Source organism: Puma concolor, chromosome D2 (genome assembly GCF_028749965.1).
Source record: "Puma concolor isolate L17-30 chromosome D2, mPumCon1.1.hap2, whole genome shotgun sequence".
Taxonomy (NCBI): Eukaryota; Metazoa; Chordata; class Mammalia; order Carnivora; family Felidae; genus Puma; species Puma concolor.
This window is the reverse complement of record NC_141677.1, coordinates 9,904,247-9,922,515: the sequence shown is the minus strand read 5'-3', so window position 1 is coordinate 9,922,515 and position 18,269 is coordinate 9,904,247. Positions and strand designations below refer to the sequence as shown.

Genomic DNA, 18,269 nt, shown 5'->3' with positions numbered 1-18,269 from the left:
AACAACCTTACCATTGTTGACTATGCTTTTCCTGGTAGCCTCCCATAACTAACACCCTACCTCCAATGTCTTCTTTTGTCTTTAGCTGACAAATTTAAGTACATTGGTATTTAAGGTGATGGCTTTGGTCAGTTTGAGCTGTTACCCATTTCCTGGGTTTCTTTCATGTATACAGGAAATATACATATCACTGAAGTTTTGTTTTCCACCTGTTGATCTGTCTCATGCCAATTTAATTATTAGATCAACAAATCTGGAAAGGTAGAGGAAAAAAATTTCCCCAACAGAACTGTTCCTTTTTCAACTTTACCATAGGACTGAAGACATGTTTCGAAAATCTTGTTATAGTGGAAATATTATGAGTTTTCAGATTTCTGGAGACTACGTTTAAATCCCAATCCTTCCCAGTCCTGCCTCTGTTAATTAAATCTTTGAGCCTTGATATCATCATTTGTAAATAGGAAACACTATTGAACAAAAAAGGCCATTGTATAAATGCAATAGGCTAACTTGGTTGACTCATTTCAACATTTACTTAGGTCCTAGACAAAGGCCAGTACTTGGTTAAGAACTAGAGGAAAAGAGATAATTAAGATGTAACCCCTGACCTCAAGGAGTTCACTATTTTCAAAATCACTGACCATTTACTACTATGGGAATTCTATGTGGCCACATTCTTCTTGGTTTCTTATTTTCTACATTCTTCTCTGTACCTTTCCATCACTTTTTTGTGGATGCCAGCTCCAAACTATTAGCAGTTTAGCTCTCCATTTCCCCAAAGCAAGTATCCTTGAACATCCAAAGACCATAGATGGAAAACAAAAGGCAATACAGTCTAGGTACCTATACTGAAAAATACAAAGGTTAGAAAAATGTTTGACATAAGAGATTTTTCTTTTCCTTGAACAGACTCCAGATCATATTCTTTAGTCATCCAGTCTTGACATAAGTAAAGTGAAGCAATTGCAATGTATTTTCTTAAATGTCCGAGATCATCTGGAGGTATTTATTACTATTATTTCTTCCATTTTCACTTAGGTATTCCTATTTTAAATAAAAGCTTTCTCAGTCAATAATATACATACAAAGGTCCCTTCCCTTTAAAAATCAGCAGCTGTTCTTTTTTTTTTTTAATGTTTACTTATTTGTTTTGAAAGAAAGAGAGAGAGAGAGTGAGGAAGGGGAAGAGAGAGTGGGAGAGAGATAGTTCCAAGCAGGCTCCACTCTCAGTGCAGAGCCCTCATGCAGGGCTCAATCTCATGACCATGAGATTATCACCAGAACTGAAATCAAGAGTCAACGCTCAACTGACTGAGCCATCCAGGCACCCCTCAGCAGTTGTCCTGATGAATATAGCAGTACGTTCAAATGAAGAAAGAAAAATACATATAAAACTGCAAATTCACAAAAAGGACATATTCATATGAATATTAAATGTGTCTTAAGTAATAGATTAGGATGTGCTTAGCTAAAGAAATCGTAATTTATTCCAATTCAAAATACATGTTTGAGTAACTAGTATATCAAAGCAATAAAGGCAGTTGCAAAAAATAAAAATGAAGGTACAACATCAGCATTAAAATAATTTAAATTTTATACTAAAGATAAACAATTGGGTATTTATTGAACCACTGCTGTGCGTTTAGCATTGTTATTGGGTCTTTTTGGTTTTGCTTTTTGGATGGAGGAAAAAGATTAGAAACTGAAGGTTCAGATCAGAATTTGCAGAAAGATAAAAAAACATTTTTTTTTTGTTTTTTGGCAAGACAATGTTTACTTCTACCTGTTAGATAGCAATAATCATAGAACACTTCAAATATATATCCCAAGGGGAAAAAATTCACTCAGCTATTATGCGAGTTTAGGTTGATTTTTGTTTTCAAAGTTGATTGGTTATTGTAACTGACTGTAATAGAGGCAAATATGTTTTAAATTATGCTTTCCCAGAAAAACAATAAAATAAGGTAAAATGAGACACAGTAAATAGTGAGTATCAAAGTTAAATTTTCAAATCTTGTCTGAGCTGGCACAAAAATATTTCCAATAGTGTTTCCCTTCTGCCACTCCTTCATAGTCTGCTTTGAATTAGGGCACCCATGCCTTTCATAAAAATCCAGAAATGAGAATATATGGAGGAATAAGGATTATATGGGTAAGACTGGATTCTCGAATCAACTAAGGATTTAGAAAATAAGGGTTTTTTTTTTAACATTTCATGAATAATTTTATTCCCAACTCTTTAAAAATCTTGTAATGTCATTTTGTCTCATCTTATAATTTTTCATCTTGCAAAGAGATAAATATTATTACTCATTTCTTTCTATGGGGCAATAAATGGAAGGAAAACCTCTCCTCTATCCTGTTAATGTTAATGACCAGAGCCTATGAAATAAATTGACAAAAGACAGATTAACAGAATAAAGGGCACTCAAATTTCGTTGATGTTAATGTTTTTTTTATGCAAGGGGATTTCACAGAAAAGAAGTGAAAATCCAAAGAGGTGGTTAGACCTGAGAGCTTACATACCATTTTAACAAAGGGCAATAAATTCTGGAGAAGTAACTAGATAAAGGAAAGGGGGGTTGGGGGCTCCTATGGACAATACATTGTGGGAGGGTTAAGTATACGGTGAAACTAATGTAAAATAAGGGTGACTTTATGAAGCTTTGTTTGTGCAGCATCATTTCACTGTTTTGTGTCTTCTCTATGGCCATAAAAGTCCTCTGGAGAGGGGATTTATGACAGTCTTCATTCCTCAGAAATTTCTGCTTCTCATCAGATAAGGGAAGCTCTGAGAAGACTCCTTTCTGAGCCTGTTAATTCTCAATAGCCATCAGCTCAAAATAATTCACATTCCAAAGTGGCAAATTTAAGGCATATTCAGATCCCCTTCAGTAACACATTTCAAATGGCAGCTCAAACAAAAGAATTGTCACTATACCTTCACTGTTTCTGGTACCAGAGACTAAAGTCAATTAACTATTGATCATGAACAGTAGTCGGGGGGTCATCCCCAGTCAGGATTCCAGCTGTAGTTTTGTTTCCTGGGAGAGCTTCAGCTCTAGGTAGAGAGCCAGATTCTCTCAGGCATTTGGAAGATTCTGACTACCTTTGGCAATTCTAAACTTCACTAGTTTCACTTATATTTTCAAGGATCTTACAATGAACAAATGTACCCACCTATGCATAACATAAGCTCACAATTTCTGACAATGCATTATTTTTTTAAAGTTTGTTTATTTTTGAGAGAGAGAGAGAAAGAGAGAGAGAGAGAGCAAGTGGAGGAGGGGCAGAGAGAGAGGAAGACTCAGAATCCCAAGCAGGCTCCAGGCTCGAACCCACCAACTGTGAGATCACGACCTGAGCTGAAGTCGGACGCTTAACCGACTGTGCCACCCAGGAGCCCCTGAAAATTCATTATTTTTGATGTAAATATCCAGGGAAAGGAACCTACTCTCTCTCATTTCATACACCTATGTGATGCTTTGGATTGCAGAATATGATCCGTTAATGAAATCAGTTACAGTGTAAAAATCAGAGCTTAATAGCTTCCCTTTGTCTTTCATCTTTACATCTTGCTTAAATGCCAAATGCCTCTTACTAACAAAATCCAAGTGGAATACTGCTGGAAAGTAATTCAAAGAAAAACAGTTCCCAGAGCTTACCTTCCTTTAGCAAAGGGGAGACTTCAAAAAGGTAAGAGTAATAAATACATTCTGGCATGTTATACATAGGAATGATTTAAAGTTTTCTGAACATTTCACAAATACTATCAAGTAGCTTCCTTGACATTTTTTGGTGCTACTCAGCAAAACATCAGAGTTGTTTGCCTTCAGATTATTTTACCTTCTTCTATGGAACCTTTTATTTTCTTAATTGTACGATCACCAAAATAAGTTTTCCAGAGTTAAGTTCTTACTAAGAAGATGAGTAAAATGGCTAAAGCATTCTGTACGTTTACCGCAAAAGAGTATTGAATCTTTTGACCCAGGAAATAAGGCTTATGTGCCAAAACAATCACAGAAAGTTTTCAGAGTAGGCTAAATATAGCAAGTAACTGAGTACTAAATCCAATGTACCCTACCTTAGGCAGCAGGTAAACCAGAGGAACCATCTTCTAGGTCATCCTGCTCAAAACTTTCCCTAATGTTGGGGCTCTTGGGTGACTCAGTCAGTGAAGTGTCAGATTCTTGATTTTGGACTCTTGGTTTCTGTTCAGGTCATAATTTCACAGTTTGTGAGTTTGAGCCCCATCCTGGGCTCCATGCTGACAGCACAGAGCCTTCTTGGGATTCTCTCTTTTCCTCTCTTTCTGCCCCTCTGCCGCTTGAGCACACACGCTCTCTCTCTGTCTGTCTCTTTCTCTTTCTCTCAAAATAAATAAATAAACATTAAAAAAAAACCCTTTCCTAATCTTGGCATCAAGATTGGTGTTAAGTGTCACCTATACCTCCAAAATATTTATGTCAAAATTTGCTAAAACACTGCCTGCTATGAGACTATGAACTTAAAAATAAGAATAATTCCATAAATGACTCTATTCTGTCACTGTGGGCTATCGCGTATGTGTCCTATGAACAAATGTGAAAACCGAAACACAGTCTGGGAGCCTAGTTCCCGATTACCTTCAGGCTGAAAGTGTCTTACTCATCGCACTCAAACTAAAAATGATAAAAGAGCAAACTGCACTCACATCTTTTTTTTTTTTTTTTTTTTTTTTAAATTTTTTTTTTTTCAACGTTTATTTATTTTTGGGACAGAGAGAGACAGAGCATGAACGGGGAAGGGGCAGAGAGAGGGAGACACAGAATCGGAAACAGGCTCCAGGCTCCGAGCCATCAGCCCAGAGCCCGACGCGGGGCTCGAACTCACGGACCGCGAGATCGCGACCTGGCTGAAGTCGGACGCCAACCGACTGCGCCACCCAGGCGCCCCAACATCTTTTTTGTGTGTATGAATGAAAAGTAAACTACAGGTCCCAGGCCAGGCCATGGTGTATATTTTACTCATCCGTGTAGATAAGTGCACTGTACATGTTCTGCAATATGGCATAGAATACAAAGCAGTATACACATTTAAGAAATACCATTTGTGTTATCTTAAAGCCAAAGCTATGGGAGCAGATGGACAATTGCCTTGGATGAGAGAGAAGATCAAGTATAGGGTGAATTGTCAGAGTCTGACTGCGGGAACAACACTGCAAAACAGATGCAAATCTTACTTTTGGTAATGACTTTTCTACTCACCCTGCATTTTTTAAAATGTTTCTTTTTTAAACCTTTTAATGCTTATTTATTTTTGAGAGAGAGAGAGAGAGAGAGAAACAGAGTGCAAGCAGGGGAGGGGCAGAGAGAGAGGGAGACACAGAATCCTAAGCACACTGCAGGCTCTGAGCTGTCAGCACAGAGCTCAACGTGGGGCTCGAACTCACGGGCTGCGAGATCATGACCTAAGCCGAAGTCAGACGCTTGAGCCATCCAGGCGCCCCTCACCCCGCATTTCTGAGTTTGACATTAGGTTACTGCTTACAATTTAAGAATAGAACGTTCAATCAAATCTCCAATGAATTCAGATGGGTAATGAAAGTGTTGCTAAGTGAATGGGGTATAAATAGAAATAAGAACATGGGTATTTATTCAGCACAGAGAGTGTATTCTGTATTTGTTGGAAGTTACAACTTATTTGGTCAAAAGCTGTCCTTAGCCACTTTTATCTATGGCGTATTTGGCAGACAAGGTTACCAGCTGTTCTTCACGACAGGCCAGGTTAATGATTTTTTCTCCGTTGTGTAACAACAGAAACGGAGATGGGTCATATACACCCTGGAACAAGCACAGAATAGTGTGTTATTTTAAATATTTTGGAGGCTACATATGTATGCCTGTAGTATAAACTATCAAATGAAGCTAAGTAATAATTACCCCTAATTTGGAAGATCCAAGAATCAAGCTAGGTATGTTGAGTGGTATCAGAATGTCAGTATTTGAGATTTGGGGATCAACTTAATTGAATTAGTTGTGAGAGCTCTACAAATTCACTTTACTATATCGATGTGATTGCATGACAATATATAACTTTAAGGTAAAACTGTAATCATGAATCAGGTAAGTACTGTCTATGCTGTTCCTCCAACCCAAATGTGATGGCTATTTAGTAAATCTCTTATATTTCTGGTTTCAGATCAGTCACATGAAGAGCTTGAGAGGCATGAGTTCCATTTTTACAAAAAGAAAATAAACTAAACAAAGTTAATGGCTTTTCTTAAACCCATCAGAGAATTGAGGTCATATGGAAAATATTCTCCCAGAATTCTGAGGGAGCAGGAAGATTCCTTATGTGCCCCAGATCAGAGAATCACAGACCCGATCAGCTTAACTGGAGCAGAAATCCAGACACAGGTAGGAACACTAAAATGGTAATATTCGCAAACAACCAAAGCCTGAATGTGGACCAGCTTAAGAGCAAAAAAATCCCGAAGGCTTTAGTTTTATGTGGGTTATGCCTCCAGGAGCCCCACAGAATTCTCATGGTGAAGAGGCAAGAAAGCCCCTCATGGCTCTGGTAGGGAGAAGCAGCCATTCAAAAATATGCCCAGAATGTTTTCCATGAGGACAGCTTGCTCTCCAATAAATAAATAAATACCTTAGTTCACCTAGAAGTAAGGGCAATTTACCCACCTGGTGGCCCCTCTAGGCTTCCTGTCTCACCCAGAGTGGGAAAGGAAAACAAAAGCCAAGATACACTTAGGAAAGTCATATCCCAGGCACACAAGCTACTAAGAGACTGAGATTTAATCAAAAGAGGACAGGATACTTCCCATCCCCTACTTCTTACCACCACATCAAAGACTCCGGGATAAAAACAGCGGATGCAGCTGAACGAATGGCAAGGCACAACGTTAGGAAGTTCTTGGGGGAAATCAAAGACAACATAAAAGACAAAGATACTAGAGGCATCTGAAGACCCTGGAAACTGCATCAATAGCAAATATTACACACCATCCAACTCCTGGCTCAATTAATGTAAGGCTTCACATTCACTGACCTCATTCTTTTTTTTAAGTTTACTTACTCACTTTTGAGAGAGACAGAAAAAGCACAAGTTGGGGGGCAGCAGCAAAGAGAGAGGGAGAGAGAGAAAATCCCAAGCAGGGTCCACACTGTCAGTGTGGAACCAGACATGGGGCTCAAACCCACGAACTAGGAGATCATGACCTGAGCCGAAGTTGATGCTTAACTGACTAAGCCACCCAGACACCCTTCATTGACCTCCTTCTTATTACTCAATATGTTATGTCCATTTTCAATAAAATTACAAGACATTTTAATAAGCAACAAAAATGCAATCTAATGAGACAAAGCATTAGATCCAGACTCATATATGACATGAAAGTTGGAATTATCATTTTAAAATAACTATAATTACTATAAGAATTCTAATGGAAAAAGTAGGTAACATACAATAATAGATGGGTAATATAAGCAAAATATAGAAACTCTAAGAAAGGATAAACAGAAAGGCTAAAGTAAAAATACTAACAGAAATGAAGGATGCCTTTGATGTGTTCATCAAGAGTATTAGTGAACTTGGGGCACCTGGGTGGCTCAGTTGGTTGGGCTTCTTATGTCGGCTCAGATTATGATACCACATTTCTTGGGTTCGAGCCCCACATTGGGCTCTGTGCTGACAGCTCAGAGCCTGGAGCCTGTTTCAGATTCTGTGCCTCCCTCTCTCTCTACCCCTCTCCTGCTCTCATTCTCTCTCTCTCTCTCTCTCTCAAGAATAAATAAACATTAAATTTTTTTAAAAAAGAGTATTAGTGAACTTAAAGATATAGAAACTTCACACACTGAAATACAAAGAGAAAACAAATGGAAAAAAAGAAAAAAAAAACCCTGGAACTATGAGAAAATTTCAAAAGGTATAATACCCATGTAATTGGGGTACCAAAGGAACAGAAAATAGAGCAGAAGAAATATATGAAGTAATAACAGCTTAAAAATTTCCAAAATTAATGACATACACCTATCTACAGATCTAGGAAGCTCAGAATACAAAATAAGATACAAACAAAAACAAAAACAAACAAAAAAACATCTACACCTAGTCATGCACTATTCAAAGTATAGAAAACCAAAAGCAAAGAGAAAGTTTCGAAATAAGCTAGAGGCAAAACATACCTCATCTACAAGAAAAAAATAAGACATACTGCCCACTCTTCGTCAAAAACCGTGCAAACAAGAGAAGAATGGAGTGACATATTGAGTGTTCAAAGCAACATCCACCAATCTAGAATTCTACATATCCAAAAAGTTACACTTCAAATGTGAAAGAAAAATAAATGTCATCCAGGTCAGAAACTGGGATCTACATAAAAAAGAAAAATAGTCAGAAAAAGGATAAAGTAGTCAAATAAAATATTTGTGCATTCTTAATTGATATAGTAGGTAACTTTCTGCTCAAGATAATGGTAATGGTGATGTACTGTGTGGATAAGTGAAATGAACTGTAGCAATATTACAAGGAATGGGAGGAAAGCATTGGAAATACTGTGTTATAAGTGATCTGCACTATCTATGAAGCGGTATAACAGAATTTGAAAGTGGATTTAGATTAGTTGTTAGTGTATACTGTAAGCTAAAAGGCAATCTATAATTTAAAAAATCAAAAAGATATAATATGCAAAGGGGGAGAGAAAATAAGGTCATAAAATTACTCGACTAAATGGGGTGCCTGGGTGGTTCAGTTGGTTAAGCCTCCAACTCTAGATTTTGGCTCAGGTCATGATCTCATAGCTCCTGAGTTTGAGCCCCACATTGGGCTCTGCACAGATAATGTGGAGCCTGCTTGGGATTCTATCTCCTCTCTCTGTCCCTCCCTCACCTGCTCTCTGTATCTTTCTCAAAAATAAATAAATAAAAATAAACTTAAAAAATGAATGAATAAATGAATGAATGAATACATATTCAAAGCTAGAGAAGGCATAAAAAGAAAAGGTTTTTTTCATATTAAATATAACTTATTGTCAAATTGGTTTCCATACAATACACACTGCTCATCACAACAGGTGTCCTCCTCAATGCCCATCACCCACTTTCCCCTCTCTCCCACCCCCCATCAACCCTCAGTTTTGTCTCAGTATCTAAGAGTCTCTTATGGTTTGCCTCTCTCCCTCTCTGTAATTTTTCTCCTTCCCCTCCCCCATGGTCTTCTGTTAAGTTTCTCAAGATCCACATGAGTGAAAACATATGGTATCTGTCTTTCTCTGCCTGACTTATTTCACTTAGCATAATACTCTCCAGTTCCATCTGCATTGCTGCAAATGGCCAGATTTCATTCTTTGTCATTGCCAACTAGTATTCCATTGTATATATAAACCGTTTCTTCTTTATCCATTTGTCACTTGATGGACATTTAGGCTCTTTCCATAATTTGGCTGTTTTTTGTTGAAAGTGTTGCTATAAACATTGGGGTACAAGTGCCCCTATGCATCAGCACTCCTGTATCCCTTGGGTAAATTCCTAACAGTGCTATTGCTGAGTCATAGGGTAGATCTATTTTTAATTTTTTGAGGAACCTCCACACTGTTTTCCAGAGCGGCTGCACCAGTTTGCATTCCCACCAACAGTGCAAGAGGGTTCCCGTTTCTCCACATCCTTGCCAGCATCTATAGTCTCTTGATTTGTTCATTTTAGCCACTCCGACCAGTGTGAGGTGGTATCTCAGTGTGTTTTTGATTTGTATTTCCCTGATGAGGAGTGACGTTGAGGCTCTTTTCGCGTGTCTGTTGACCATCTGGATGATTTTTTTAAAAAGAAACAAAGAGGGGTGCCTGGCTGGCTCAGTCAGTAGAGCATGCGACTCTTGATTTCGGGAGTTATAAATTCGAGTGCCATGTTGGGTGGAGAGGCTACTTAAAAATAAAATCTTAAAAAAATAAACAAAGAAGTACAACAAATAGAAAACAGTTACAAATGTGATATAAATAATTGTGACAAACACATGATATAAATAAGTGATTGGATACATAAATAAGAGGAAGAAAAGAGACAAATTTCCATTGTAGAATTCTGCATAATTTATATAGATACTCTTTCTTCAGAGGGAGAGCACAACCACTCCCCCAGCTCGTTAAGTATTATCAAAAAACAAAATTCAGCTGAATATATTTTAAAGATCTTATTGGCTTTATTCAATAATTCATGAATTGGGAAGCATCCCATATTGCAGATAGAAAAAACCTCCAAAGAACTGTACAAAATAAGAGATGTTTACAGGCAGAAGGAGGCTAGATAAAGAAGTTACCAGTAAAGCAAAAATAAACTATTGGGCCTACATCAAAATAAAAGGCTTCTGCACAGCAAAGGAAACAATCCACAAAACTAAAAGGCAATGTACGAAATTGGAGAAGATATTTGCAAATGATATATCTGATAAAGGGTTAGTATCCAAAATATATAAAGAACTTACAAAACTCAATACCCTCAAAACAAAGCATCCAATTAATGGGCAGAAGACATGAACAGACATTTCTCCAAAGAAGACATCCAGATGGCCAACAGACACATGAAAAGATGCTCATCATCACTTATCATCAGGAAAATGCAAATCAAAGCTAAAATGAAATATCATCTCATTCTGACGCCTCTCAGAATGGCTAAAATCAAAAACACAAGAAACAATAGGTGTTGCCAAGAAACACACCTGTGTTCTTCACACCTGTGAAGAAAAAGAAACCCTCATGCACTGTTGGTGGGAATGCAAACTGGTACAGTGACTCTGGAAAACGGTACAGTTTCCTGAAAAAGGTAAAGATAGAACTACCTTATGATCCAGCAATTGTACTACTAGGTGTTTGCCCAAAGATACAAAAATACTAATTCAAAGAGATACATGCACCTCAATGTTTATAGCAGAATTATTTTACAATAGCCAAGATATGGAAGCAGCCCATGTCCACTGATCAATGAATGGATAAAGAAGATGTGGTGTATATGTATATGTATATGTATATGTATATGTATATGTATATATGCATTTATGTATGTGTGTGTGTGTATATATATATATATATATATATATGTACAATTAAATGTTAAAAAAGAATGAGATATTGCCATTTGCAATGACATAGGTGGAGCTAGAAAGTGTAATGCTAAGTGAAATGAGACAGTCAGAAAAGCACAAATACCATATGACTTCACTCATAATGTGGAGTTTAAGAAGCAAAACAAATTGGGCAAAGGGGAAAAGAGAGGGAAAAAAAAACAAGAACAAACTCTTAACTATAAAGCACACACTAGTGGTTGGTTACCAGAGGAGGGGGGAGATGGGGGGGATGGGTGAAAAAAGTGATGGGGATTAAGGAGTGTATTTGTTGTGATGAGCACTAGGTGATTAAAACAAAAAGTTAAAAAAATAAAAATTAATAACTAATTAATTTTTTTAAAAAAGTTATTTCTACTCAGAGTTGATTGCTTCAGCAAGGTTACCTTTCTTTGAAGGACAACAGGAATCTATCAGGCATATAACCCTATTAGCTTTGACCAGGTAATTCCAGATTGATTATTTAGGATTACATTCCTTGAAGAGGCTAATAGTGCAATTATGTTAGATATATTAAGTCCTGATTTGGAACATGGGCTCAGCATAAACCACTCCATTTGAGGTCTGTTATCTCTTTTTTTAACAGTATGAGCCACACACAGGAACTTCCTTCTTACATACAAAAGTGTATATGAAAAAGGGAGAAAAATACAAACTTTACAGTGGAGAAAACTAACAAAAACTATGTCAGCCAGATGGTCAAGGTCAATACCAAGAGTGATAGCACATACCCTTGATATGATATTAACATGGTACCTGGCCTCTGTGGTCTTTCTCCGAAAAACCCATAATCCCAGTCTAATCATGAAGCAAATATAAGGTAAATCCAAATATAGGGAAATCCTACAAAATACATAACTAGTACTCCTCAAAACTATCATGGTTGAAAAAAAGAAAAGAAAAAAAAAGAAATTTTGAGACACTATCCCAACCAAGAAGAGACTAAGGAGACAAGAAAACTGAATACAGTGCAGTATCTTGAAATGGGACCCTGGAACAGAAAACGACATTAGCTAAAAATGAGGAATCTGAATAAACTATGATTAATAAGAATGTACCAATATCTATCCATTAACGGTAACAAATGTATCATACAAACATAAGGTGTTAATTATAGGGGAAAGTGGATGCCAGGCTTATGGGTATATGGGAATTCTAATACTACCGTATCAATTTTTCTGTAAATTAAAAACAAAATTAAAAATAAAGCACTCTGAAGGGCACCTGCATGGCTCAGTCAGTTAAGCGTCGGACTCTGTATTTCGGCTCAGGTCAGGATCTCTCAGTTCGTGAGGTCGAGCCCCACATCAGCAGGGGCTGTCAGCACTGAGCCTGCTTGGGATTCTCTCTTTTTTTCTCTGTCTCTCTTTCTCTCTCCTTCTGTCTCCTACTCACACGTGTGCGCTCTCTCTCTCTCTCTCTCAAAATAAATAAAGATTTTTTTAAAAAATAATAATATTCTAAAAATTAAATATATTATTTAAAAACTCCTCATTATAGAGGCGCCTGGATGGCTCAGTCGGTTAAGCATCTGACTCTTGATTTCGGCTCAGGTCGTGATCTCACAGTTTGTGAGTTCAAGCCCCACAATGGGATCAGAGCCTTGAGCCTACTTCAAATTCTGTATTTCCCTCTCTCTCTCTCTGTCCCTCCCCTGCTCATGCTTGCTTGCTCTCTCTCTCTCTCTCTCTCTCTCAAAAATAAATACATAAACAAACAAACAAACAAACAAAAAAAGAGTAGAGGAAATCTATGTCTGTTGCAATTGCCTAGCTAAGTATGCAAATGCCTTTATTTAACCAAACCTATGTAACTGAATAAAACTATTTGTACCACAGTGTAGATCTGATACTCAAAGCATACAAAAATAACATGATGCCACAAAGTATGTGTATATCTCCCAATGGCATAGAGAGGATATATATCAATATGCAGTTTGTTACTCCACCTAAGGACTCACACATAGTGTAACTATGCATTCCAGAACTCATCTGCTCCATTTGCTAGCACACAGCAATCCAGGAAGAGTGGTCAACCAAGTTATTCACATTAAAATGTTGTCAATTCCCAGCTGTCACTCTGAGGATATGTTAGTCAACATTTCTAGAAATAGAACCGGCAGTTTCTATGCCTTCCTCAAGAGATAAATTGAGCATCTAATAAAAGTTCATTAGGCATTAATTTTCTGCCCATGTTGAAGAAACACTCTTGTAAATTCACTAATTCCTACACACCAAGGAGGGACAACAACAACTACCTACTTAATACACTATCATCTTTCTAGGATGATTATAGCAATAAAAATAATCCACTTCCACTTTTAAAGTTTGTTCTGTTATAAATTATGTAAAGAATAGTAGCAAATTTTATATTATCTGCAGGCAGGCAATTTTAAAATATTTATTATTGTGCTTGCTTTGTAAGAAAAATCAGAGCTTTAAACAAAATTTAGCAGGTCTCTTCTCTTGCCCTCTCACTCACTCATTTTGAATGGCTTGTGGCATCTTTTGAATGTTTTTTACCGATTTTGAAAAATAAATCAATCTAAGGAGTATCTAGTCCTTTTAGGACATGGCTGGCCTTCTCTCACATTCACACAAAAGAGAAATAAATAAACAAACAAACCTCCTTGCCTATGAGGCCGCCTGGTAACAAAGGAAACGGTTACCGTTCCTCAGTCCTTGCCTGAAAACATCCTTTCTGCTCCTTCTGCCGCTCGCTATCAAGATACAATAGCAGCTACGGGTTTCTGAATCTTTTGTTAGTACTAAGGGCACATGAAGGTAGACGCCTGCCCTTTAAGAAGCAGGAAAAAAAATCAAGTAAACCAAAAGAAAATATTAATAGTAATATTAACAGGCTAACTTCAGTTTTTATCTCTAGATAGAGCAATTGCATGGGATTTATTGCTGTATTTCTCTGTAGGACCATGAGAGCAATAACACATCATAGTGTGTGTGTGTGTGTGTGTGTGTGTGTGTGTGTGTGTGTGTATGTGTGGCTTATTCCCATGGTAAATACAATTCTTCTTTCTGATACCAATGTACAAAATCTCATTAAATATTTGAGCTCTACTGACAGAGTTTGTTCAGCGAGGGTTAAGACACTTTGCTATGTATGACTTTATTTTAAAAAGATGACAACTGACAGTGTGGAGCCTGCTTGGGATTCTCTCTCTCCCTCACTCTCTGCCCCTCCCTGGCTTTCTCGCTCTCTCTCTCTCTCTCTGTCTCTCTCTCTCCAAGTAAGTCAGGTTTGAATATAAAGTTCCCTGGACGCCCACAAGAGTTCTTTATATGAATGTCTTCCACAAAGGTGTCAGTCTTATGACTAAAAGAAGTCAGACATAAGTGCACAGCTGGTCTTTTGTTTTTCACTTGACTTATTGATCTTTTTTTAAAAAAATTTTAATGTTTATTTATTTTTGAAGGAGAGAGACAGAACATGAGTGGGGGAGGGGCAGAGAGCGAGGGAGACACAGAATTGGAAGCAGGCTCCAGGCTCTGAGCTGTCAGCACAGAGCCCCATGCGGGGCTCGAACTCACGATCTGTGAGATCATGACCTGGGCCGAGGTCAGCCACTTAACCACCTGAGCCACCCAGGCACCCCTCACTTGGGCTTTTAAATCAGAGTTATATCTCTGTAGAGAAATTATATGTTAAAAATCTCTTCTTTTCCTTTTTTTTATTATTTGAGGTATAACTGACATATAACATTGTATTAATTTCAGGTGTGCCACATAATGATTTCATATTTTATATATTGCTAAATGGTCATCACAATAAATCTAGTTAACATCTGTCAAAACACATAATCACACAATTATTTTTGCTCTTGTGATGAGGATTTTTTAGATGAGTTCTCTTAGCAAACTTGAAAGATGCAATGCAGTATTATTAACTACAGTCACCATGCTGTACATTATAGCCCCCGGGCTCATTTATTTTATAACTGGACGTTTATAAATTTTGATCCCCTTCACCCATTTTCCCATACCCCCACCCTCTGCTTCTGGCAACCACCAATCTGTTCTCTAAATCTTTTTTTTTAATTTTTAGGAGAATTCTTTACTCATTTTTCAAAGAATAATATATTATGAAATGATTAAGCTCTTTAATTCATTTCAAGAAATATTTATTGAGACATTTAACCAGTATGTCTCCAACTGTGGAGTTCGCATGACCTAAACAGAATCACCTGGGCACTTCATAAAGATGGAGAAATTGGGGACCCACCTCACCCCTACTGAATTAGTTCAAGGACGGGACAAAGGAGGCTTCACCCCAATAGGGCCTCTGGGTTATTCTTATGCACACTAACATTTGTCAATTGGAGATCTGCCCTGACTAAGGTCTGGAGATAAGATGGTGATTTAGATACAGTATTTGAGGGGCGCCTGGGTGGCTTGATTGATTTAGCATCCTACTTTTGATTTTAGCTAAGGTCATGATCTCACAGTTTGTGAGATTGAGCCCCACGTCGGGATCTGTGCTGACAGCACAGAGCCTGCTTGGTATTCTCTCTCTACTTCACTCTTTCAAAATAAATAAATAAACTTATGGAAAAAGACCTAGTATTTGATCTGAGGTGATTCCAACCCATTTAGTCTATACATTTTGCCAATGATATTTTAGTAAAATTATACAAATGTACTGATATGAGAGAGCACTAAAAGATTCCCAGTGACCAGCGACTTCCTGCTTCTTACAGAATACTCCACAAATACTATTTTTTTAACTATTAAGTGTAGCATATGCTGTGACATATATACGTTTTCCATATTTGATCTTGCATTAAAAATACTCTTGTTAGCATGAATTCATCCACTTATTTATTCATTAAATGTACATGTATTGAGTTACTCCTATGTGTCCTACAATATCAGAGCCAGTAAACAAAATACATAAAGTCTTCAAACTTTATGTCAAAAGGAAGAGGGTATGAACACAAGACACAGTCAGAGGAAAGAACACTGGGTAGGAAAGGCTCCATGGAAGGAGAAAAATGAACTGGTTCTGAGGATGTCTAGGATCCTCTGGGAACCGAAAGACAGAGGCTATTTATACAGTGGAAGATACATAAATAAAAGTGTATATAGCACCAAACCATGTTATTTTATTCAAGTTAAATCAAGTTTGATTCAAGTTATATCCAAGGTATAAATACCTCTTTGGAGTCAAGTATATGCTGGTACCTGGACTATATAAGAGAGACTGACCAAAATAACCGATATGTGACTATCTTATATTTGGGCCATAGAAGAACCTGGAGACTGGTGGTGGAGATACCCAAGAGAGACTCTTAACATAGTTTACCCTAGTGAAAACAGCTCTGTGCACTCCAAGGGAAAATGTGTCCCTCTGCTGGTATGAGTTGGTCTTCTCAATCTTAAATTGCTGAGAAGCCACAAGGCTGTCTCAATCCCTTTTCCAGATAAAAGAGGGAGAAGAGATAGAAGAACAAAGTGTCAACTCTGCATGTTGTAATGGGGGATTGAGAACTTGCTGCTGCTCACCTACTAGACCGCAAGTAAAAAATCCTGTTAATTCTGCCACTAATGTGACTATTTCCTCTGGAGGTGCCCTGGAAGGTAAATCAGAACATCAGTAAGCATGGAAAGAACAATACTAACACATCTAATACAGCCAAGCAAGGAGAGAGAGAGAGAGAGAGAGAGAGAGAGAGAGAGAAAACAAGCCTAGATTAAGCACCCCAAAAATATGAAAATAAAACTACTAAATGAGACAGGTCAGATCATGAATAGTGAGCATTTAAGGAGTTTCAATCATGGTACAGAATACTTTATAGAAATATAAAACTAAAAATGTTTAATAGATGTTGGAAAATAGGACAGCTACTGGTGAGATCAGAATTGGTGACCTAGATTATACAGTGTAAGAAGTATCTTAAAGCACAGAGTCAAAAATATAAAGAGACAGAAAACCATACTGGGAACATGAGAATTTGGAGGAGAGAGCTGACAGAATTACACATGAATTTTCTAGAGTTCTGGAGGGAGGGACAGAAACAGAAGACAGGAAATGAAATAAAATAAACATGTATTTTTTTTTTCACTTTAGCTGAATAAAGAGCCAAGCCTTCAAATTAAAATTATTCATTAGACAACCCTGGCAAAGTTAATGATTAAAAAGAAATGTTTGGAAGAATTCCAGAACTTCAAAGAAAAGGAGAAAACACAAGCTTCCAGAGAGAAGAAACAAATTGCTTAAAAATGAAAGTGGATCTGACCAGCCATAGGCAAGTTTTCTGCCACGCTGGCAACAACAAAGCAGCAGAAGACCACCCACAGAATATTGAGAAGTGAGAATTACAGCCTGATCATTCCATTCCTAGTCAAGACACTAATCCCTGACAGGGAAAAAAGAAAGATATATGTGGATATGCTACCCTACAGGAAATATACTATTTTTCTTCCTCAACTAACCAGCAAAACTGTATCAAGGAAAAACCTCAAGAGATGGGAAGGTAAAGGGGGGACCAGGAGAGGACAGGAGGGATGGATCTCATATTTCATATACATATAACTGAAGTGAATGCAATCAAATGATCACAAGGATGCTCACGATTAAAGAGAAATCCTTGAAATCCAATGAATATAAATTATCGAAATTCAAGAGAACTGACATCGAAAGGAAATGTTTAAAAGGAATCTGGGATTGGGGTGCCTAGGTGGCTCAGTTGGTTAAGCATCCTTCTCCATCTCAGCTCAGGTCATGATCTCACAGTTCATGATCCCCCGATTAAGCTTGAGACTCTCTCTCTCGCTCTCTGCCCCTCCCCCACTGTCTCTAAATATAAATAAATAAATAAATAAATAAATAAATAAATAAATAAATAAATGAATGAATAAATAAACAAATAGATAAATAGATAAATAAATACTTAAAAAAATAAAAGAAGAGGTGTTAATAACATTGTTGGCCAAACTTGGCTGGACAGCAGGTGCAGACATCAGGACTCCCTGTGGCTACACTTCTGGGACCCAGGGAGCTATTCCAGCTGCCATTTCCCTGAGCTAGCTCAACGGATGGGAAAGGTCAAGGCCATGATACATTTTGAAAATGGTATTTGTGGTATTTCAAAAGCTGTCACAAAGAAGTAAATAGATATCCTTTCCCTTAATGCTCCCACCCAACTAGGG

The 18,269-nt window shown here is 37.4% G+C and overlaps 1 protein-coding gene across 1 annotated transcript in view; it reads right to left on the bottom strand.

Annotated features, from left to right (window-relative positions):
* LOC147575771 (uncharacterized) overlaps positions 1-18,269 on the bottom strand; it is a 400,913-nt gene that overhangs the window by 364,752 nt on the left and 17,892 nt on the right. The gene's annotated exons all lie outside the window — the stretch shown is intronic.